The 24,170-nt window shown below is 46.2% G+C and overlaps 1 long non-coding RNA gene across 1 annotated transcript; it reads left to right on the top strand.

The window, feature by feature from the left end:
• The first annotated feature begins 6,732 nt into the window (after positions 1–6,732).
• On the top strand, positions 6,733–17,354 carry LOC114028470. The gene is made up of 3 exons (XR_003567362.1): positions 6,733–6,864; positions 9,292–9,399; positions 16,825–17,354. It is a non-coding gene; the product is annotated as an uncharacterized LOC114028470 (long non-coding RNA).
• The last annotated feature ends 6,816 nt before the right edge of the window (positions 17,355–24,170 follow it).

Raw genomic sequence — 24,170 nt, 5'->3', positions numbered from 1 at the left:
AAGAAAACTCCAAATGGGGTCACTGAAGAGTCGAACAGGACAGAAACAACTGAACAACAACAACCCTTTCTAATGCACTTTCACACTCAGTACCCTCTTCATGTCCTTGTCTTTATTACTGCCTGTGCTCTCTGTTTCCATAATTTAGCAGTGAACATGAACGTGCCTCACCATATTCTCAGGTCTCTTTTGTGCCAATGGTTCATAGCCAGAGCTGGGAGAAATCTCAGAGACCTCATTTTACTGATGAAGAAACTGAAGTCCAAAGTGGTCCTGATTTTCCCATGGTCACTCATACAGTAAGGAGCAGAGTTGGGAATCTAACCCAGGTCCTCAGTAGGGGGGCACACACGTAGGAAACATCCCACTGTGTCTTTTCTGTTTACTGTCTTACCCCTGTATAGTAAACATAAGCAGCAACCATCAGCCCCCACTAACAGCTGGGGAATGTCCTAGGGCCCCTGGACTTCAGGCTGAAGTAAACAAACTCCCTGTGCTCAGTGGAAGGCGCGCCCACCATATAATCACTGGCAAAGAGGCCAGCTGTCACTGAGGAGAGCGTTAACAAAAGCAGGTGGAGAGTAAGCATACAGATGGTACCAGTCTTATCGGTTGCTGCTCCCATTGGAGGCAACTTGCCTGGGCCTCTATGTACCGGCATCAAAGATTCCTCTAATGCCGCTGATGTGACGAGCCACCATTCTGGGTCTTGCTGAGAGGACTTACTGTAGAGCAGGCATTTTTTTATTCTTTGTTTGGACACTTGTAGTGAGCAGAGTGAACCAGGAGAATTCCCCTCCTGCCTGTTGGATGAACTTATGTGTAGTCCTCTGGGTCGGCCCATGAATAACTGTACTATCCTGCTAGGTGGACGTGTGCTAGCTGTGTGACCCTGGACAAGTCACTTCGCCCTGTTTGCCTCAGTTTCCTCATCTATAAAATGAGCTGAGGAAGGAAATGGCAAACCACTCCAGTAACTTGGCCAAGAAAACCTCACATGGGGTCACACAGCTGAAGAAGAAGTAAAGAAAACCCGGCCTCGCATCAATATGGAGTTGAAAAAAGGAAGATTTTAATAGGCAAATCATACCTTAGTATTATTATGAAAATAGTTTTGATCTCACAGACCCCTTGAAAAAATCTGGAGAAACCTCAGTATGAGAATGGATGCTTTCAAGGATGAGATAAAATGAGATGAAAACCACCCACTACTAGCTGAGCTCGGAGGTATCATCATAGGAGGTAGCATCATAGCCTAGTGGTTAGTATCCTAGAGTTGGAGTCAAGAACGTCTGGGTTTGAATCCCTCCTGGGATACTTACTAGCTGGGTACCCCTGGTTAAGTCACATAAACTCTCTGGGTCTCAGTTTCCTCATCTGTAAAATGTGCTGGTTGGATGTGATGGTTTCTAAAGTCCTTCCAGCTATAGACCTAGGGTCCCACAAACTGTAAAACGGGTACGTCACACCTGCTTCCCAAGGCTGGAAGATGATTGGCACTAAGTGCTTTGCAAAATGTAATGGAGCGCCCATTCGTCAGGTGATGTCTGAGCAAATTCGGAGGTCTGGAGGCAATATGGAATAACAATGATAACAATAATAACAATAATAATAATAATAATATCTGAGGTTTGCAAAGAGCTCTACACAATCTCTTCTTTAATCCTCACAACCACCCTGAGGTAGGTGCAATTATGTTTCCCACTACAGAGATGAGAAAACTGAGGCTGAAAGAACCCTAGTGGCTTACTCTGAGTCCCATGGCTAGTAAGTGTCTGAGTCAGAATTCACACTCAAGTGAATCTGACAGCAGTCAGATTCAAATCCTGCCCAGAAGACTTACTGGCTGGGTGACCTTGGGCAAGTCACTTAACCTCTCTGGGACTAGTGTTCTCCTAGGTTAAAAAAAAAGGAGATTGGACAAGATGGCCTGTTAATCTCCCCTCCAGCTCTAAATTTCTGTTCTCCTGGTTGGCTTTTTTATTCCTTTGCACTCGCACATAGGGGGTAATCAGAAAAATGGGTTTTGATGCCGAATTTTTCCTTCGTTCTCAAGCACAGCCCTCCCTCCCCTCCTGGAGCTGAGAAATCAGTAGTGATTAAAGTTTGCCTTTCCCTCTCTCCCCCTCCCCCTCCCTAGCCCAGGCTTCCTTTTTCAGAGCCGTCATCTCCACTTTCCTGACAATCAGACTCTTCTGCAAAGTTCCCCAGCATTGCCACACCTGGGGCTTCATCAAAGGAGCTCTGATTTCCCTCCCGCAGCCCTAAGCTGTCAAAAATCCTCCCCACTTACTATGGGGCCAGCATCTTAATGGGCTCGGGCCCACTCCCACCCTGCCTGCCTACTTTCCCAACCCCGGTGCCCCTCACAGTCTTCAGCACCATCATTTTCCTCCACCACTCCTAGCAATAAATAAATAAATAAATAAATGCTTTGCCCCGTCTTGATGCCAAGAAGGTTCAAGGGGACCAAGGCCAGCCTGAGAGGACCATAGTAGGAACAGCTGGGGGGAGGGAGCAGAATTCAGCTCAATATGAGGAAAAACTTCCAGACAGTGAGATTTGTGACAAGCAGTGGTGAGCCCTCCATCACTTGAGCGGGCTGGCTGGCCACTTACAGAGGAAGGAGGGTGCTGCAAGTGACTTCCCTTCTCTTCCCCTCCTCTGTGAAATGACAAGATTGGACAAGGTAACCGCCAAGCTCTAAATGCTTGATCCGGCATCTTCAGAATCTATGATCATAGAGCTTCCTCCCCACCCCAGCCTCCCTTCTCCCCAGAATTTAAAACACCATTAACATAGATACTAATAATAGTAATTCACATTTGTCTGATTTGTAAAGCACTTTCCTCGAAAGAGCCTTGTAAGACAAGTGGCAAACCCTCACGGAACAACAAGACCCAATGAGTTTGTGTCCCAGCTCAGGCCACCTCACCCACCACACTTGGAATCACTAGATGAAATTAAAATTGAGCAATTGCAGACAACAATGATCTCCCTGAGCTGCCAGCCTCTTCCTCAGGTTTGCCAGGGACCCATTCCCCGATCTCAGGGGTAGGATCCAAGCAGAGAGACCCCTGGAGTCCAGAAGCCAGGCATGGACCGCTGCTCTGAGCCCAGGCAGGAAAACTGAGAACAATTCAATTCTCTGTGTATGGAAGCACTAAGGATACAGACAAAAAGACAGAACAACCCTGCCTTCAAAGAACTTTCATTCTATTGGAAGGAAATAATCTGAACACAAACAAGGAAATGCAAAACAATTTGAGGAGAGGAGAAAGTATGACAGGTTGGGGGAAGGAGCCAAGGTTTCCTGTGGGGCCACTGAGCTATTCTGAAGGAAGCTCGGGGTTTTTCAAGGCAAAGGGTGTAATTGTGATCAATCTGGAGTGATAGGTTGGAGCTGATTTCAAAGGGCTTTAAATGAGAGGAATTTGCATTTTGTCCTAAAAGGATTAGGGAATAGCTGAAGCTGTGTGGTGGAGGCAGTGACCTGATCACATCTGTGCTTTAAGGATATCACTTTGGAAGTTGGGCAGAGGATCACTGAAGAGGGAAGATGATGAAGGGGGACTGGTGAAGAGGCAAGACTTGCTAAAGGCCTAAGGTGGAGAAATGGCCAATGGTGGGAGAGAAGGGGATGGGCGCAGGAGATGCTGAGGAGGTAGAGTCTTACTGGATGTGGAAGGAGATGAGAGTGACTTTACTGGAAGGGTGGTTTTGTCGTACATAGACACAGGGAACTTAGAGGGATGGGTTTGTGGGTAGGGAAGGTGACGAGGCATGACTCTGGGTCAAGGACCTGAAAGAGGGGATAAGGCTGGGGGTGAGGACAGAAGGGAACAAGCTATCTTCTATGTGCCAGATGTGGGCAGCTAGGTGGTGCAGTGGAGAGAGTGCCAGCCCTGGAATCTGTAAGACTCGTCTTCCTGAGTTCAAATCCAGCCTCAGACACTTACTGGCTGTGTGACCCTGGGCAAGTCACTTAACTGCTGTTTGCCTCAGTTTCCTGATCTGTAAAATAGGAATAATGATAGCACCTACCTTCCAAGGTCATTGTGAGGATCAGATGAGATCCTATTTGTAAAGCGCTTAGCACGATGCCTGGCACATAGTAGTCATTTAATAAATGTTTCTTCCCTTCCCACTGTCCCACTGTAAAATGTAGTTTTCTGAGGACAGAGACTATTTTGTTTCTTTTCTGTTTTGTAGCCCCGGAGGAGCCTAGCAGAGTTTCTTACACAGTAACACGCACTTAATAAATGTTCGTTGGATGGGAATGGCCCAGACACTCAGGATCACACATCAAGTGAGTGACACAGCCAATATTTGAGCCCGGGGCCTTGGGAGTGCGCCGTGGGACTGCTTCTCAAGCAGAAAGCTGTCTTCCCCAGCAGAAACAGAAGAGGCACTGAGGTTTCCTGCTGCCCAGCTAAATATTCATTCCAGTCAGTCATTCCCCAAATGTTTTGGGTGCACCTATCAAATGAGCACCAGGTACGGCAGGCTTTCGCGGGCCGGTTTCAGGGGAGAGGGGCAGGAAGGGGCCGGATGAGGTAGGTCCAGAAGCACGTGGACACCTGCGGAAGGGAGGCTGATGGCAGCTCGCGGTCCCTGTTTCTCCTCATGGAGATGCTGATTCCGACAGAAACCATCAGAGCATCAGCTCAGTATTTATTTATAGGCCCAGGGTGGCGAGGGAGCCAGCTAAGCCGCCCAAGTTTTCAAAGTCTAAGCAGCTTTAGGGGAAATCGGCTCTTTCTGCTGCATGAGAGACAGCCTGAGAAGGAACAGGGGAGGGGAAGAGATCGCAGGAGGCGGGTGCAGGGGTCAGGCTGTCAAAGACATCATCTGTATCCTGAGGAAAATGAGGCTGCAGAGGAGAAGGGAGGCAGAGATGGGGGGAAGGTGAGGGGGACAAAAGAAGCATCAGCAACTCAGTCCGGTGCTCCCTAGGCCCAGCTTTGCTACCCACAGATGAATGGCATCTCTGCTTCCTCTCTATGCCAAGCTCACAAGGGTGAGCATTCCTGAGGGTCTAGGGTAACTGCCCTATTGACCCTTCCTACAGCAGGAGATAGAACTTAGGGGCCTGACACCAAGGATGGGGCCAACCTTGTACCAGACCTATCTCTTGGTGAGAGAGTCCACACCCACCTTTTCCCAAGGTGCTGGCCAACTGGGATGCCCTCCCACCTCTAGCCAACTGAAATGCCCTCCCTTTCATCAATTAAATATCATACAGAAGCATGTAGGAACTCAAAGGTCTTATATGTCACAGAATGTCAGAGCAGGAAGGGCCTTTAAAACAGGGAATGTCAGAGCTGGGAGGGGCCTTAGAACTCAGGATGTCAGAGCTGGAAGGGATCTTGGAACATGGAATGGCAGAGCTGGAAGGTCCCTTAGAACACAGAATGTCAGAGCTGGAAAGGGCCTTAGAACACAGGATGTCAGAGCTGGAAGGGGCCTTAAAACACAGGATGTCAGAGCTGGGAGGAGCCTTAGAACACAGGATGTCAGAGCTGGGAGGGGCCTTAGAACTCAGGATGTCAGAGCTGAGAAGGATCTTAGAACATGGAATATCAGAGCTGGGAGGTCCCTTGGAACACACAATGTCAGAGCTGGGAGGAGCCTTAGAACTCAGAATGTCAGAGTTGAGAAGGATCTTAGAACATGGAATGTCAGAGCTGGGAGGTCCTTTACAACACAGAATGTCAGAGCTGGGAAGGGCCTTAGAACACAGGATGTCAGAACTGGGAGGGACCTTAGAACATAGAATCTCATAGCTAAGATGGCCCTAGGCTCACAGAATTTAGAACACAGTATATTAGCTAGAACCTTAGAGTGCCCCCTAAAATTCCATCCTCATTTTGCTAGAGGAGTGGCTGAGGCCCAAAGACATGGGGCCACTTGCCCTCGGTCACACGGCCAGTAATGGATGGGGGGCTAGAATCCAAGCCCCTTATTCTTAGTGGGAAACTTATCTTTCTTCTAGTAGCTTCTTTTATTTATTTTAATTTTTCTCTTCTGTCATGAACTTAATAACCAACAGAGACATTTTAAGATCCAAGGAACACGAAAGAGGGTTACATAAGACACTGTGAACTTCTGTCACATACTGTTGGGTTATTTTAAGAACTATATATTAAGTTTAGCAAGGTAGTAACAAGACAGTTGGGGGTTTTCTGTCATCTTTTATACCTCGTGGCTTTCTTCTGTGCATTTTTGAAAAAGGTTAAGTTCTTTCAGTGTTTTGTGATGCTCTTTTCCTCCCTCTCATGTCTATTCTAATGCTCTTCCTCAGGCCCCAGAGGTGAGCCTTTGTGGACTGGGGCTTCCCTCCCCACCAGGCCCTTGAAGGGTCCTCCTCCCTTGCCCTCCAAACTCCTTTCCTCTTGTTGTGCCTTTAGGGAACAGGAACCCTGTCTGTGTCTGCCTTTGCTCTGTTCCTCATTGTACTCTTTCTGTCTGTTCTGTGTTTTCGGTCTTACGGTTGAGGCCCCTGAGGATGACAGTAAGCTCTGCTCCCGGAGTTAAGGCCCCACCTGGCCACCACCCACAGGTGGGAACTGGCTGTACTCAGTTCCTGTGTGGGACTCAGGGGCTCTGGGCCCCTGCAGCCAGGACTGTCGGAGCTGAGCCATGCCAGGCTTAGCAAGAGCAGGAAAAACAGGTTTTAGAGTACAGCCATCCAGACCGACCTCCCACACATCACTGCTTCATGCCCAGAGTTTAACCCTGCAGGAAACAACAAGAGGAGGCTGGGGGCCATCTGTGCAGCCAGTGTGGACATCGTCAAAGGCCCTTTTGTGGCTGAGCCTGGCCTGGCCTGGACAATACCTAAGTTTATGAGGCAGTCTATGAGTAAGAGTGGGGGGGGGGGGTGGGAGGGTGTGTGTGTGTGTGTGTGTGTGTGTAAAAGAGAGACAGAGAGGGGAAACAGAAAGAGAGGAGGAAAGGGACAGAAAGAGGAAGGGAGAGGGAGAAGAAAGACAGACAGAGATAGAGAGGCAGAGAAAGGGAGACAGAGAAAGAGGAGAGAAGGAGAGAGAGAGGAAGAGAATGAGAGGAGGGAAGGGAGGGAGGGAGAGAGAGGGAAGGAGAAAGTGTAAAGGAGGAAGGATTAGAGGAGGGAATAGAGAGAGAAAGTGAGAGAAGGAGAGAAGAGAGAGAGAAGGAGAGAGAAAGAAAGCTACAGAGAGAGAAAGGGAGGGAGAGAGGGTGGGAAAGGAAGAGAGGGAGAGAGACAGAAACGGAGAGCTCACTATTTGTCAGGAACTTTGCTAATCACTGAGGATACAAATAAAAGCTAGGAAGCCAGCTCCTGCCCACAAGGAGCTTACGATCTATTGGAGGGAGATAATGCATAGAGTGGAGCTGGAAAGGGGAGAGGAAGACACAAACCATGGAGAGGCTGGAGAAGTCAAGGAAGTGCTGTGGGACAGAGCAAGATGAGACCAAAATGGGCCCCTCCAAGTCAAGGACAGTTCCAGGAGCAGACTACCATTATCTAGTGGGGAGGGAATGGCCCCAGTGGAGATGAGTGTAGAAAGAAGATGCGTGGGAAATAGAGCAGCTTGGAAGCACAAAGACCTGGGTTCAAATTCTACCTTAGGCACTTAATAGCTTTGGAACTCTGAGCAAGTCACTTAACTCCTTTGTGCCTCAGTTTTCTTATCCATAAAACAATTTTTAAACCTCAAAGGACTATGGAAATGGGAGTTACGATCGATCTTATTATTGATGGGATAGAGATGGTGTGGTTCCGTGAGTGGGGCCCCAAGCACTTACTTGCTGCGTTGAGAGCCCCATCTAAGGATTGCCTTGTCCCACTGGACCCCAGCTCCAACCTTGTTGCTCCCTGATACTGTCCCTGAATCCCAACTTTCCTGTTCCCACCTCTGGGTCTCTTTAGGATGACAGCATAGAATAGAGTCAGTTGGGTGGAGAGGCAACAGCCCTGGATTCTAGCCCAGGCTCAGTCACTCACATGCTAGGAGACTTTGGACAAATCACTTTCCCTCCCTGGGTCTCAGTTTCCACAGCTATAGATTGAGAGCTCTGGATTATTCCATTCCACAAGCACTTATTAAGCACCAACTGTATACCTGCTATGGTACAACAGGTGCCACACTTGTGGTAAGTGCTAGTGATACAAAGACAAAAATAACGCAGGTTATACTGGGTAGAATATAGGACTTGGAGCCAGGAGGACCTGGATTTGAATGCCATCCTAGACTAGGTGGGTGACTGGACAAATCACTTAACCTCTCAGGCCTCAGTTTCCTCATCTGTAAATTAAAGGAAATCAGATGCAATCACCTCTAAGGTCCCTCCAGCTCTAAAGCTATGACACCCTGGTCCTAGTAAGTTTATATTCCACTAAACTACATATATGTGTGTATATTTGAATGTATATGTATATGTGTATATATACACATACATCTATAATATACATATATAAAATATAGAATATATGTACATATGTATATCTATGTATATAGATATATATCAAGATCTCTTCAAGCTCTGTTTATAGTCTGAGCCAATGAGACACATCTCCTTAGCTTGAGGCCCAGAGAGGGATATATAACTTGCCAAAGGTACCATAGCATATTTTAGTGACAGAATGCCCCTCCCCTTGAAACTTCTATTGGCCTAGTCATGCGCTACCCTCTTGCCTTCAGATATTGGGCCAGGCACCCCCTGCCCATCCCAGGCAGCTCTGATCATGTCATCAGTACATATCCCTTAGTACTAAAATGCCTGTTATGCACTTTATTCCAATAAGTCTCATACCTGTGATGCTATTTAAGTGAATCTAAATCCCTTTTCAATATGTCATCTCTTCTCAGACTCTAAGGGACAGAGGTTAGGAACTATTCCCCCCTGTTCTCCCTTCCTGCCCAATTAAACTGATAACTTCCCAAATCTCCCTTCAGACTGGACAGTGCCCAAGGACAAGGACTGTGTCTCTTCTTTCCAAGGCAGGAAGTTGGGGGGGGGGTCCTTGACTATGAGGGCAGACACAATAAATCCCCCCCTAGACTGAAAACTCTCCCAGGGCAAGAGGTGGGATTTCCACCCTCAGCCTGAGTAATCAATGAAGGCAGAGACTAAACCTTCCTTCTCTTTCACTTCAGGCTTGGGGATGAGGGAAGTCTCAGAGGTCTGGGAATGGACTTCCACCATCATCTTGGGAATCCTTCCAAGTGAAGACAATGTCTCCCTCCTCAGACTGGGGGCTCCCCAAGGATGGGGATCAAATCTTCCTCTCTTTATTCTCCCTAGGGCCTCTACAAACAAAACACGCTCAATAAATGTCAATTACTGTGGAACCTTCAGCAAATTACCTCACATCTCAACCTGCTTCTTGAAAATGGGGCAGGAGAAGCTTGGGTAAGTAAGAACACAGAAAAAAAATGTTCTTGATTTCTCTCTGAAGGCTCCCTAGCTACCTCCAAAAATCCAGTCAACTCAATGCATTGTTCATTCACTCCACTGCCAACTGCCCCCATGTGAGATAAATCCAACTTTCAACCAGTCCAAAAACTGAAAATCCAACACTCAGAGGAGAACCTGGGACCCCACAGGAAGTTCCCGGGGTCTGAGCCAGAGGAAGGGGGGCACACCAACAAGGGAGATGGAGACTTCTGGTTTGGAATACTCTGAGGGATGCCTGGTCATCCCTTTGCTTGGAGCTGACCACCTTCAGCCATCTAAGACAGAAAGAGCCCCCATTTTAGAATTAAGAGAACCATCTCTGCAGTATACTGCTGGTGGGAGCTGAGCCCCCACCTCTCATTTGTAAAAACAAAATAATAGCACATGCACCGCCTGCTTCTCTGGATGTGGTGAGGAATCTAACCTTCATGCTCCAGAGGTATGTGTATCAGGTACATCTCTGGGTGTGGGAGGAGATGGAAAGAAGGGATTTTACAGGGAAATGGAACTCTTCCAAAAGAGACAGGCAAACTAGCCTACAATTTAGCAGCTTAGAAAGTGTCCTGGGGCACTTTGAGGCCAACAGACATGTCCAAGGTCACATAGCCAGTTTCTCTCCAGATCCAGCTCTCTATCTGAGCCAATCACCTAATATGTGGTAGACATTTCATAAGTTTTTGTTGATTTGAACTGAATTGGACTGGACTGGACTGGATTAGACAGAATGAACTGACCTGGCACAGTGGAAAGAATTATTGACTCTGGAGTTAGAAGACATCTCCAATTATTGCCTGTGTGAGCATGGGCTAGTCATTTAATGTCCCTGGACCTCAGTTTCCTCGCCTGTAAAAAGGGAGATGGCAGACTAAATGATCTCTCCAATCTCTTCCATCTCTAGATCTATAATCCTACTATATATAATCTGTCGTTTAGGGTCTATCCCCAAAGACTTGGCCAGGGAAAGCTGGGAGAAAAACCCTATGCTCTAGGATCCTATAAAAAGAATTCTCCCACGTGCCCATGACTTCCACTGAGGTAGATAGCAACTCAGAATTTAATAGATGGTCTTTGTCAATTGCTGTGGACCAAAAAAGACATGCATCCTCTGGTATCCAGCCCGATGAGATGCGTCTCTGCATTGGGTTAAGCTGGTCCTCAGCCATCAAGCACAGTCTAATGCAGAGAAGGAGCTGATCTGCATCTGCAAAGGGACTTTCCTCATCGGGGAGTTCCCTAGACCCCTATCCTCAGCCTTTCCAGCTTGCATGGTTAGCCTTGACAGAGCTGGCATAGTCTAGATAGGGTCACCTCCAAACTGGGATAAAGAGGCAAAGGCAAAGGGTTTCCCTGGAGGAGTTGATGTGAGGAATTCACTGAATAAAGTTTTGACTGAGTACTCTAGACATGGGAGTTGTCATCGGCATCATCTTCAGGATGGCCTCCCAGGAAAGAAACAACCACACCCTGGCTTTGAGTTCCTTGGACAAGTCATTTCATTCCTCTGTGCCTCAGTCTTAACATATATATACACATACATTCACTAACTTCTTGGTGCCCAGGGTCACAAAATGTGTCAGAGTCACAAAAGACAGTGCTTGAACCTAGGCTTTCCTGATTCTAAGGGACAGACGTTTACTTCTGGATAGCAATGATGTCTCTCTATCCCTGTTACATTTGAGGAAATTGAGGCACAGAGAAATGATGCAGACATCTGTTTACTTCTGGATAGCAATACTGTCTCTCGATCCCTGTTATATTTGAGGAAACTGAGGCACAGAGAAATGATGCAGAGGACTCTCAATTTTCTGCTAATGAAGGTAAATGGCTCCTCTGTGACTTAAAAGTTAGGAAAGATGCCTAGAACCCTGAGAAGTTCAGTGATTTGCCCAGAGACATACAACCACCAAGTGTCAGAGGGGAGACTTGAACCCAGGTTTTCCTGTCTCAGAGGCCAACTCTGTACCCATAGATGAAAAGTGATCATAAGTATGAGCTATTTTTATCTGTTTCCAAATAGGAAGGAGAAAACATCAGCAGTCTGAGTGCCTTCATTAAGTCTAGTCCAAATCTCTCCTGCTGCAAGATTATAAGTCTCCTTGAAGTCCTTCTCCCCATGCCTACCTAGCTCCCACTTTCCCATATTAGTCCTTCCTGACCCAGGTTCTAGTCTAACCCTCTCCAATTCCCACGCATGTCAGGACATCACCCTCATGTTGGCTTTGGTCCTCTCTGAAAATGAAGGATGAACAACTGGGCCCCCATGCTAGCCCCTGGCTCTGTTTCTACTGTACAGCTCAATGAAGGGTGCACAGTAAAACCTCAGGGATTGTGTAGACCAACCTCCTTGACTTAAAGATGAGAAAACAAGGGGAAATGGCACACCCAGGGTCACACAGCTAATCGGCAGAGCAGAGAATTGAACCCAGGTCCTAATGTCATAGGTTCAGAGCTGTCAGGAGCCTTTGGGGTCACCCAGTTTGGCCCTTTCCTTTGACAGAGGAGGAACCCACACTCCAGATGCATTGCATGATTTATTTGTCCTAGGAACAAGGGTCAGAGGTGGGATTTGAACCCAAAGCCTCTGATTCCAGATGCAATTCAATTTCTTCTGTAGCAGGCCAGTCCTCTGACTCCAAATCCAGGGCTCTTTCCATACAGCCCAGATTTCATCTGGAAGAGAAATCAGACTCCTGCTGCTTGGCCCCAAGGGCAGAACAAAGTCTCAACACAATCTAGTTGCAGAGAGACAGATTTCAGCTCAATGCAAGGACAAGCTTCTTAACAATTCAAGATTTCCAAAATGGAATCAATAACCTTGGAAGGTGGTGAGTTCCTCAGCACGGGAGGTCTTCAGGAAAAGGCTGGGTGGTCCTTTGTCAGGGATCCTGCTCTGAAATAAATGACTTCGGGCTTGAGGCCCCTGCTACTTTTGGATTGGAGGCTGTGGTTTTAGCCTGGCCTTGGCTGCGGATGCGGCTGCACCTGGCCAGCTGTGTTTTTTCAGCGCATTGATTAGGAATCAGCCACATGTTACCATAATGGGACCGTGGGGGCTTCAGGGCTGAGCTGAAGTGAGCGACAGTCAGCACTTCCCAGGATTGTGGATGATGAGCCTTCCCAGCCCCTCCTGAGCCATAAGACTGGGTCTATTGTTTCTGAGGACAAAGAAGAAGATGAAGGAGCCCAAGCTGCATCTACCTCCCCCGCAGGCCAGGCTGGTTCACCTGCTTTGGCACTGTACCACTGTGTAGGTTACCTAGGATTTACAGGTGGAAGGGATCTCAGGTAGAAATCATCTAGTCTATTTTACAAAGAAGGAAACCGAGGCCCAAAGAGGGAAAGTGATCTGCCCAGGGATTTTAGGGGAGAGAGATGCCTGGTAAACCTGCTCCAAACCCCAGCCCATGGCAACACCACCTCCCTCCTCACCCCTGGCCCTGACTGCCATTCCCAAAACTAACCGGAAAGGAGAGAGAACAATGGAACAATGAGAAGACCTCAGGACTGGTAGGCAGGAGATGAGTTCCAGTTCTGGCTCTGACATTAACTCGTTATCTCCTAGAATCCCAGACTTAGAACAGAAATGAACCTTAGACATAAGTCGTCTAGCTCAACCCCTTCATTGTGCAAACAGGTAAACTGAGGCCCAGAGAGGAGAAGAGACTAGCCCAAGCTCACATAGCAAGTGGCTGAGCTGGGATTCCACCTAGGTCTTCTGGGACTAGATCTCATGTTCTTTCCAGAGAAATATGCCATCTCTGACTGTCACACCGTCTGGGCCTCAGTGTCCTGTTGCGCAAAATGTGGGGATCAAGTTAGGGGACCACTGAAGCCCTTCCAGCTCTAGTATCTTATGTTCCAAGCATTCACTGAACTCTAACACTTTATGTTCTAGGGTCTTTTCTAACATTCCATGTTCTAAGGCTCCTTCCATCCCAGACGTCTAGGTTTTAAAATCCTATGTTCTTAGGCCCTTCCCAGCTCTGACATTCTGTGCTCTAAGGGCCCTCCCAGATCTGATATTCTCTGTTCTAAGACCCCTCCCAACTCTGACATTCTGGGTTCTAAGGCCCTTCTAGGCTCTGACATTCCATGTTCTAAGGCCCTTCCCAGTTCTGATATCCTGTGTTATAAGGTCCCTCCCAGCTCTGACATTCCAGGATCTAAGGCTCCAACCAAATTTGGCATTCTATGTTCTAACATTCTGTGTACTTTACAAGCCTTAAAGCATAAGATAAACGTGTAGCTTGTGCTAAATTATCATTCTCTTTTCTCTCTCTTCATCCCTTTTTGTCATAAGAGAAGACACTAAGCCCCAGGGAGGGCAGGAGATTTGCAGGCACTTTCCCAGCTAGTGTCAGAGCAGAGATTGGAACCCGGGATCTTCTGACTCTTAGCCCATGTATGGGTCTTTCTGAGCCACATCATGCTGTTTGCCTGAATTCTTGATCTTCTCAGCCCTGAGAACACCCAGGCTGGGGATGGAGATAGAAGGGTGACAGAGATAGAGATCACACCTCTCTCCCACAGTCACCCTCGCTTTTTCCCACCCTTTGTCCACAAACCTCACCATCTGCTGTGTAGACACGCATGCCACCCCCTACACTAAAGCTCAGGCCCAGAGCCCTGTGCGGGCCCTTCCCAGAAAGCCTTCGGAGGCACATGCCAGGATGTGCTACTCTTAATGCAGAAGGCAAAACTAATCCTCTTTAAGATCGGTCTGTTTATTTGCATCACAGGCGCCTGAGTTAGATTGTTTTATTCTCCCCCCTGAGCAAACTGAAGAGTTCTCAATTTATCCTCCCGGCACAGAGAAACACCAGATTGTCAGCACCCAGGCGCACACACAGCCGCCCAATATAGTCTTCCAATTATCTTTTAATTTTGTTCCTGTCTTCATTTGTTTATTCCACTTTTTCCAAGAAGAAAAAAAGAAGCTGTGATTTACAGAGTTCAAAGCCAGCCAGCGGGAGCCGGGCTTTCGTGTTCACCTGCTCCTTGGCTCACAGGGAGAGAGTTGCCCCCGCCTCCCACCTGCAGCCCCCCGGAAGCCAGCCAGAATGATGCTTCTCCAAGGACCCAGAGGTGTAAAGGTTCCTTCTGGTGTCTCCTGAGTGGACTGAGGGGCCCCTAGGGAGTAAAATGGGGTGGGAAAAGTCTCTCTCTCTCTCTCTCTCTCTCTCTCTCTCTCTCTCTCTCTCTCACACACACACACACACACACACACCAGGTTCCAAGGGAAGAAGGAAGTGAGGGTTCAATTGAGCTGGGATAACCCACAGACCTCTGGGAAGTTGGGGAGGGGGGTGAAGGGAAGAAGGTCAAAGAGGACTCTGTGCCTACCCTCAAGGACCTACATTCCAATGGAGAGAACATATAAAATTATTGAGGACATACAAGATATATACAGAATAGATGGGAAGTAATCAGAGTTAGTAAGACACTAGAGGGGGGAGGATGGAGCTTTATAGAACGATGATTCAGTGATGTTAGCTTCAAATTAGTTTTTGTGCCTGTTACTAAAAAGATGCAGCAAGGGTGCACAGGAGACCCCCTGATCAAATGGATGAGTCCAGCCCCCCAGGCCATGGGATAAGATAACTGACTCTTGTCAGAAGGGAGCCCCTCTGTGGATGGGGACATACCCAAATGGATTTGGAGGGCCTTTCTAACAGCCCAGCTCTTTGAATAAACGTGGGTGGACCGATTATTTCCACCAAGTTTTCAGATTGACCTGGGCTGAAGTCCATCATTCTCTGAAAACACCTTCCTACTCTAAATTCAATTCCATGACCCTTTCATAGACTCGTAGACTTAGAACTGGAAGGGACCTTAGAGGCTAGCTAGCCCAACCTGCTCAGAAAAGGGGTAAATCAAGTTTCGGAAAGGTTAAGCAACTTTGCTCAGGATTATACAGTTAGCAGGTGTCTGAGATTTTAATTCAGTTCTTCAGAATTCCAAGACTATTTAACTCTCTGTCCAGTATGCTACACTACCTAATATGCTCAAGCCACAGTATTGGGTACTAAGATATGAAGAACCCCCCAAAAAAATTCCTGCCCTCAAGCAGCTTGTAGTCTACTGAAGAATCACAATAGGGAAAGAGGCGATTGGAGAGGGGAATAAGCTCTAACAGCTAAGGGGATGTGGGAAAGGTCCCATAGCAGGTAACACCTCCTGAGCCAAGTCTTGGAGGAGAGTGGGAATTCTGATAGGGAGGCATTCTGGGCACAGGAGGCAGCCTGGGCTAAGGCACAGAGTCAGGGTGGCCCCAGCCCATAGGACTCATTCCCTCTTCTCAGCTCTTCCTGGTCCCTTACCCTTCATTTCTGACCTGTATTCCTTCCCTTTCCTTCGAGAAGACTTTTCTTGCCCCTGGCTCTGAGGACTCCTTATTCTATGCTCCCTGGGGAACCACACTCAATTGATTTTGTGAAAACATATCAGTCAAAATAATATTAGAGGGAGCTGTCAGTTCCATGTGAGCTAGATGTCACTGGGAGAAGTCAGGACTCGGAGGCAGAAGGCATGTCCATTAACCTCTTGGAACCTCACTTTTCAAATCCATGAAACAAGGATGACAGGTTTTCCTCCCTACTTCAGAAAGTTTTTCCCCCGTGGGATTTAGAGCCAGAGATGCACCAATGAGTAGGGAATGACTCTGACCCATACTGGCTGAGTGGGCCTGGGCAAGTCACTTCCCAGAGATAGAAGTGACATGACTTTGCTGAAGTAGAACTAGTTGCAGCGGCAGGGGCAGAGCCAGAATCTGGAACCCTGGCCCTCTGACTCCAAATCCAGGTCTCCATTCCCCATATTTGGAATGATCTGACTCCTCACAGAGCCCCTTTCTTCCTTTGACAGGCAACTCAGCCACCATCTTCTACATGGATCCTTTGCATATCCCCCCAATAACTTGTGTCCTCCCTCCCAAATATCTTGTATTTATTTGTATTTATTCTCTTTATATTTATTCTGTGTGTGCTTATATGTGTACATACTGTCTCCCCAGATAGAATGTAAGTTCCCTGAGGGTAAGGACTATTTGATTATTCTCTTTTGTATCCCCAGTGCCCAGCCAGTAATAAATGCTTATTGATTGATTGAGCCGCACTGCCTCCGACTAGTGAGGCCCAAGCGCATATAAAATACTTTGTAAACCTTAAAAGAGCCATGTCATTATCTTATTATCCTTAGTAAAATGCTGAAAATAGGTGATTGGCCTACGGTGTCCCTGAAAGGTTTGGTGATAATGCGTTAAGGAAGTCATTGGAAAACGATGTTGGTCCGGCCACCTTCATGCGGACGTGCCTGTACTAATCTATACCTGCTTGTTTGTCATGCCTTGGTAAATAAGTGCGTTCATTATTTCTCCCACAGGTTCTGCCCATATCCAAACACTCCAAAGGGAAAGGACTGTAATAGGATGTCTATATTTATTGACAGTGCTACCCATCACCCAATTGGAAATCTAAGTAACTGAAGCCCCACTTGGTTATCTGACCTGGAGCAGAGACCCTCTCAACTACATCACAAACGAATAGTCATCCAACCTTTATCTGAACTTCTCGAGTGATAATGAATTCGCTAGGTGGAAAGAGCAAAAGGGCTTGGATCAGAAGGGATTGAGTTCAAATCCAGCCTCAAACACTTATTAGCAGTGTGACCCTAGGCACTTCACCTGTGTCTGCCTCAGTTTCCTCTACTGTAAAATAAAGATTATGATAGTACCTACTCTCCAGGCTTGTTATGATTTCCTACCCAACTGCACTCACTCTGGACGTCGGTAGAACTCATTCTAATCAGCTTCTCCACTCGAATTCATTTTGTATTTCTTCAAATTCTCTGCCATGCCCCCACACTGAGTATCTTCCCTCACCCCTTTTCAGCTTTCTTTTGTATATTGTCTTCCCCTATTAGAATGTAAGCTCTTTTGAGGGCAGGGACTGTCTTTCTTTTTCTGATTTGTATTCCCAGTGCTTAGCACATTGCCTGACAAATATTGTTTTTATAGTTGGGTCATTTTAGTCATATCCAACTCTCCATGACCCTATTTGGGATTTCCTTGGCAGAGATACTGGAGTGGTTTGCCATTTCCTTCTTCAGCTCATTTTACAGATGAGGAAACTGAGGCAAACAGAGTGAAGTGACTTGCCCAGGGTCATACAACTGGTAAGTACCTGAGACCATATTTGAACTCAGGTTGTGCAGACTCTAAGCCTGGCACTCTAACTAATGCGTCACCCAGCTGCCCCTGGCACATATTAGGGGTTTTAAAAATGTGTACTGACTAGACAATATCTATAAAGCGCTTAGCGCAGTGCCTGGCACATAGCAGGTGCTTAATAAATGCTTACTCCCTTCCCATTTCCTGTCCCCAGTCTTTGACTCCTCCTTCCCCATAACATTTAATTCATCATCCAGTCCTATGGACTCTAACCTCTTCAGTGTGTTTCCCATTCCTCCCCTTCTGGCCTCTCTTCCCACTGCCAGGTACCAGTCACCTCTCATCTGGATAAGCCTGGCAGCTTCATCGTATCGTGGCACCATACGATGTCAGAGCTGGAAAGTGTAATATTGTCCAAACTCTATCAACAACAGGCTCGCTTTTACGTGGTGCTGAAACAAAGGTCCAGTCTTCGAATATCAGCCTTCTTTCTGTGCAGCTGCATGGCTGTGAGAATCTGAGTCAGTTGGAAGGGACCGCTGAGGCCAGATCCATCCCGTCCTCAGATCAGAATTCCCACCATCACATCCAGTACAAGTGACCGTCCAGGCTGGTTTTGGAGATCTCCAGGGTGGAGGAATCTGCTACCTTGCCAGCTTGAGAGCCAGCCCTTTACCCTTTGGGATAACCTGGATTAACTGAAAGTTCTTCCTTACCACCACGCCCAAGCATCGACCTTAATTCTACCTTCAGGGGGCCAAACAGTCCAAATCCCATCACTTTTTCAGGTGTCAGCCCTTTGGTTTCCTTTTTACTTTCTTCTTATAATTAGATTTGGTCCAGTGTTCTAGCCTGCCCAGAGTTTTGAGAATCCTCACCACGCCATCCAACTCTTGCAAGCTCTGCGTCATCTGTAAAGTCAATGAGTGTGCCAACTGTGCCTTTAACCAAGTAACTAAAAAAAAATGTAGAAGCATAGAGCCAGTCACTGATCCCTGGGGAACTCTGCTGGAGACATCCCTTTTAAGTTGACATCAAACCATTGAGGGCTACTCTTTGGGATCAGCCTTTGCTTCTTCTTTTTTGGTGAGGCAATTGGGGTTAAGTGACTTGTCCAGGGTCATACAACTAGTAAGTGTCAAGTGTCTGAGGCCAGATTTGAACTCAGGTCCTCCTGACTCCAAGGCTGGAGCTCTATCCACTGCGCCACCTAGCTGTCCCTGGGACCAGTCTTTGAATCAGCTCTGAATACATCTCCTTCCACCATCTTCTGGTTCAATGAGTCCTAATGTCTTGGTCTTAGAACCTCTTTAGGGAGTCAGCTGGGTGGCACAGGGGATAGAGAACTGTACCTGGAAATAGGAAGTTCCTTGTTCTGGTTCAGTCATTTCAGTCCTGTCCAACTCTCCATGACCCCATTGGGGGTTTTCTTGGCAAATATGCTGGAGTGGTTTGCCATCTCCCTCTCCAGCTCATTTTACAGATGAGGAAACTGAGGCAAACAGGGTTAAGTGGTTTGCCTAGGATCACACAGCTCTCAGCTCTTCACAAAGAAGGGCTCCTGACTTCAAGCACAGTGCTCTATCCACTGCACCACCTGACTAAAATCAGGAAGACCTGAGTTCAAATCCACCCTCAAACACTTACTAGTTGTGTGACCCTGGTCAAATCATTTTACCTCTGCCTCAGTTTCCTCAACTGTAAAAGATGGGGGGGGCAATAACAGGTCCTACCTTGTGTTGTGAAGGTCAAATAAGATCATATCTATAAAGTATTTAGCACAGTGCCTGGCACATAGTAAATACTATGTAAATGTTTATTCCTTCCTTTCCCTCTTCCCTTTCATACCCTGAAAAATTATTAATGCCCCCTAAGAGCTTTTGTTTATGTGGGTTATAGCTGTCAATGCTTATCATATTAGAAATTAAAACATTTTAATGTTATTATGAAAATTTTTAAACTCACAAACTCCTCCTGAAAGGGTCTCAGGAACCCTCAGGGCTATTAAATCCACACTTTGAGAACCACTTTTCTAGCCTTTATCTTTTCATCTTTTCCAAATTGCTTTGCTAAAACCTAGGTAAATTCTCTCCATGGCGCTCCCTTGATCTACCAGTCTACTAACCCATCAAAAAATAAAATAATGTCAGTCTAGTTTGACCTATTCTTAATGAAATCTTGTGGTCCCTTTGAGATCACTACTTTTTATAAATGTTTGCTAACCATTCCTCCCTAAAGTTGGTGCCTTTCCTCTGAAATCACCTCCAACTAACTCCATCTATATCTTTTTTTGTACATAGTTATTTGCATGGTGTCTCACTCATTAAATTGTAAGTCCCTTGAGGGCAGGGGCTGTGTTTTGTCTTTCTTCTTATCTTCAGTGATTAGCACAGTGCTTGGCACACAGTAGGTGCCTAATAAATGCTTCTTGAATAGACTTGACATTCTAGAATTTTGCCAAGAATCAAAGCCAGGTTCACTATACTCTGAGTTCCTGGATTCATTCTCTTCCTTCTTAAAAAAAATTGGGACATTTGCCTCTTTCCCGAACAGTACCAACTTCTCTTGTTATCCAGCTATTCAAAGATCAATGATGAGTGGCTCAGTAATTATATCTGCCAGTTCTTTCAGTAATGGATATATGCACCACCATCTCTGGAGATTTAAAGTCACAAGTCATTCCAAAAGCAATGGAGAGGCACATGGCAGACATGGTTGGCTATAGCCCATCACCAAGGAGGAACCGCACAAGAGAGGGACTGTAAAGGATACCATTTCCATGACTGGAAAGGGAAGCAAGAGCTTCCTTTATTTAGGAAGAATGAGAGTTGCCCTGTAACCAACGGACAGCCTACATACTCCATTGGGAACTATTCAATGTCCCTCCATCTTTTCCACAGAAAGAGATCTGGATATCGTGGTCCCCAGCATGCCAGGTTGGAGGCGTCATGGAGGATTTATGGGAAGACGTGGTAAAGAGATTTACTGAATGAGAAAGAGTGCACATGCTGCAATTCTCCCTGCTGGAGGGAGAAACAGCTTGCGTGAGATGACAGAACCATCCAAGCATCCTAGTTCCTCCTAACTGTCCTGTGAGGCAGGGAGCGCAACTATATCATTCCTATTTCACAGATGAGGGAAGTGAATCACAGAGAGGGATTCAGCTTCTCCAAGGTAAGACAAAGTAGGAAGTAGCTGAGTCAGAATTCCAAGCCAAGTCTTCTGGCCCTAAAGTCACTGTTCTTTCCATACTGAACTACAAGCCTTCTTATCTATGAACCTACCTCCGTGTTTTCTCCCGACCCCAATCCATTCCTCAATCCATCCATCCTGCAAAGAAGGTGAAATTAACCAATCTTATGTCATGGAATGAAGGATTTGGAGCAGAAGGGGATTTTAGAGGTCGCCAAGCTGAACCTCCCCCTCACTTTTATATATGAGGAAACTGAGGGTTAGAGAGGTTAAGGAAGGAAGAGAGGAAGAGAGGGAAGAGACAAAGGGAGGGAAGAGAGGAAAGGAAGGAAGGAAGGAAGGAAGGAAGGAAGGAAGGAAGGAAGGAAGGAAGGAAGGAAGGAAGGAAGGAAGGAGGGAGGGAGGAAGGAGGGAGAAAGAAATCAGGGAGGGAGAGGGGAAGAGAGAGGGAGGAAAGAAAGTCATTAAGAGATTAGTGTTCTGGGTACACAGTGCTACTAGTTTGGGATGCAAAAACAAAAGTAAAAGGGTCCCTGCCCTCAGGGAACCTACATTCTAATGGAGAAAACCAAGAGAAAGTGAGAACAGTAGCCAGGGGCGGGAGTTTTGTCTGGAAAGTCTTGATAGGTGGTGCCATGGATGCACGCTTTCCAGAGGTAGCATTGTGTTCACTTATTTACAATTCTCAAAGCAAGAAGGGAAAAGGGGGTGGGAGTAAGGAACTCAGTGGGGTCAGGAAAGAGTGGCTTAGCTCCCCCCAGTCTCTGATAAACAGAAGAGTCTTTATTCAAACCCAGATCCTGTCTACACATTCCATTTCAAACTCTGTCCTCACAGCTGTAAGCACGTCACTCCCCTCCTGGCACAAGTTTGTTAACTAGGTCCTCCACCATCTCCCTCAGTCTATTGGAGCCAGAAGGAGTCTTGGAGATTGCCTAGTCCAGCTCTAATTTGCCAAAGGTCACCCAATGAGGTGGTGGTAAGGGTGGGATTAGAACCCACATCTCTCCTAACACTTAGGCCAGTGCTTTGTTTGGTTTGGTTTGGTTTTCGCTGAGTTCTTCTGTTTCCCTCTAGCCATATCCCAATTATTCCTCTTACTACCAGTGGTCCTGATGTAGGTATAGTAGGGCCCTCTGTAATAAAAGTTATTTATTAACAGTTTGCTAACACTCACTCCCTGTCCTGAGCCTCTCTGTAATAATAACAGACACTTATATTTACACATCATTTTGCCCTTTACATCCACCAGTGACTATCTCTATCCCAAATCATATCCCAACATAGAGTACTTTATCCCATACTGTCATTCCTATCTTAAAAGGCTCAAAGCTAGATGGTGCAACCTGGACTGCAGAATTTCCCCACCCTCTCCCCAGAGTGTAAGCTTCTTGAGAGGAGGAATCACTTCACTTTTATACTTGTATCTCCCCTAGTTCAGTGTCTGGCCAGCACTAGCCTCTTAATAAGTGCATTTTGAACTCAGGTATATGGTAGAGTCAGGATTCAAACCTGGTTTGTGGCTTTAGAGCTGGAAGCATCCGCAGAAAGCAACCACCTAATCCAACCTCCTCATTTTGAAAAAGAGGAAACTGTCATTTTTATTATATTGGCCCTGCCTACCCATGAACAGTTAACAGTTCTCAAATTATTTAAATCTGATTTTAAGTTTTTAAAATAATTTTATTTTTATAATTTCTGAGTTTGTTTTGGCATGTGCGTTCCCAGGCATTTTATACTGTTTAGAGTTATTTTAAGTAGGTTATCTCTTCCTATCTCCTCTTGCAGGGTTTTTGTTTGTAATATAGAGGAATATTGATGATTTATGTGGATTTACTTTAAATCCTGCTATTTTGCTAAAATTATTAATTGTTTCAACTAATTTTTAGTTGAGTCTTTGAGATTTTCCAAGTATATCTCCATATTACCTGCAAAAGGAGATAGTTTTATTGTCTTACTCCCTATACTAATTTCTTCTACTTCTTTTTCTTCTCTTACCACTGTACCTAGGATTTCCCATATGATATTGAATAATATTGGTACTTATTTGAGTAAATAAGTCATTTTGACTATTAAAATACCCAAATTAACTACTAAGGACATATAAAGGAAGACACTATCTGCATTCAGAGAAACGACTAACAAATAGAAGTATGAATAGAATGGTTATGCATATGTATACATGTTTGTGTCTAAATAGTAGCTATGGAGGGGGGAGAAAAAAGTAAAAAGTAAAATAAAATTATATGATAACTTTATATATTTTAAAAGGAATGGCAAATTGCACATAATAGATTTGCAATTTCATGTCCAATCATCCTTTTTTATTATACTATGTTATGGAAATGCTTATTTTATTCCATAAATTAAAAATAAAACCAATAAAACTAAAAAAGAAAAAGAGGAAACAGAAGCCTAGAAAGAATAAATAACTCAGGATCGTGGTATCCTACCTATCTAGGTCATCCAGTCCAAATCCTTCATTTTTACAGTTGAGAAAACAGAAGCCCAGGTGGGTTAGAGTTAAAAAGTGATCTTTTTAAGGTCATACAGACAGGAAACAAGGAAGGATCAAACCCCAGTCCTCTGACGTTGATTTCTGATTCCAAGTTAAGAGATCTTTGTCTAGGAGGGGCAGCCCCATAAAGGGTTCCATACGTTTTCAGGGACATCGGGTACCCTATGACAAGACTTTCAGAGCTCTAAGGGACCTCGGTGGCCAGCTAACCCAGAGAGTTAACCTGAATAAGACCCTTTAAGTTACCACCCAGCCTCTGCTTGGAAGGACCTCCTCCCCTAACCTGGAGACTAACAAACTACATAGGTGGGCTCCAGGGTTCCTTTCAATAAACCAGGACGGAGAAGAAATCAGGCAAGGAAGGGGTGTAGAGCCAGAGAAGGGGCAGGAAGGGGGTGTCAGATCAGGTGGTTTGGATTTAGTTCTTGGCTCAGGCCCTCAGCTGCTTTGTGTTCCCAGAGGCCCGCTGCGTGAATGCTCCGCTGCCCTCTTCCCTCCTTCTGGAGCAAACATCCCAACCCCCATGACTGGACCCAGCTGGGCAGCCAGAAAGAGAAGCATCCACAGTGAGGATCCGTTGACCCTCCCCTGCCCCCTGATATGAGGGAAAGCAGCAGACCAGGCCCCTCCCTTGCCAGGAAGATTTGCAAGGGCTGAAAATGAAAATAGCCAAAATCAGAGTGTGTTTCCAGGCATCAAGTGACTCTTGTAAAAGATTCTACTTCTCAAGCTTCCTGGGTCTGTTTACCTGGATGACAATAAACTTACCCAGCTGGGGCCGAGTCTGCCGCTGCCCGAACCCTCCCCTCATCCACCCCATGCAAAGCACCCATGGCAGAAAGGCGTTGC

This window comes from Vombatus ursinus, unplaced genomic scaffold, assembly GCF_900497805.2.
Source record: "Vombatus ursinus unplaced genomic scaffold, bare-nosed wombat genome assembly UNPS02014884.1, whole genome shotgun sequence".
In the NCBI taxonomy this organism is placed as follows: Eukaryota; Metazoa; Chordata; class Mammalia; order Diprotodontia; family Vombatidae; genus Vombatus; species Vombatus ursinus.
The sequence above is the reverse complement of the archived record's forward strand: the minus strand, read 5'-3'. Positions and strand labels throughout refer to the sequence as shown.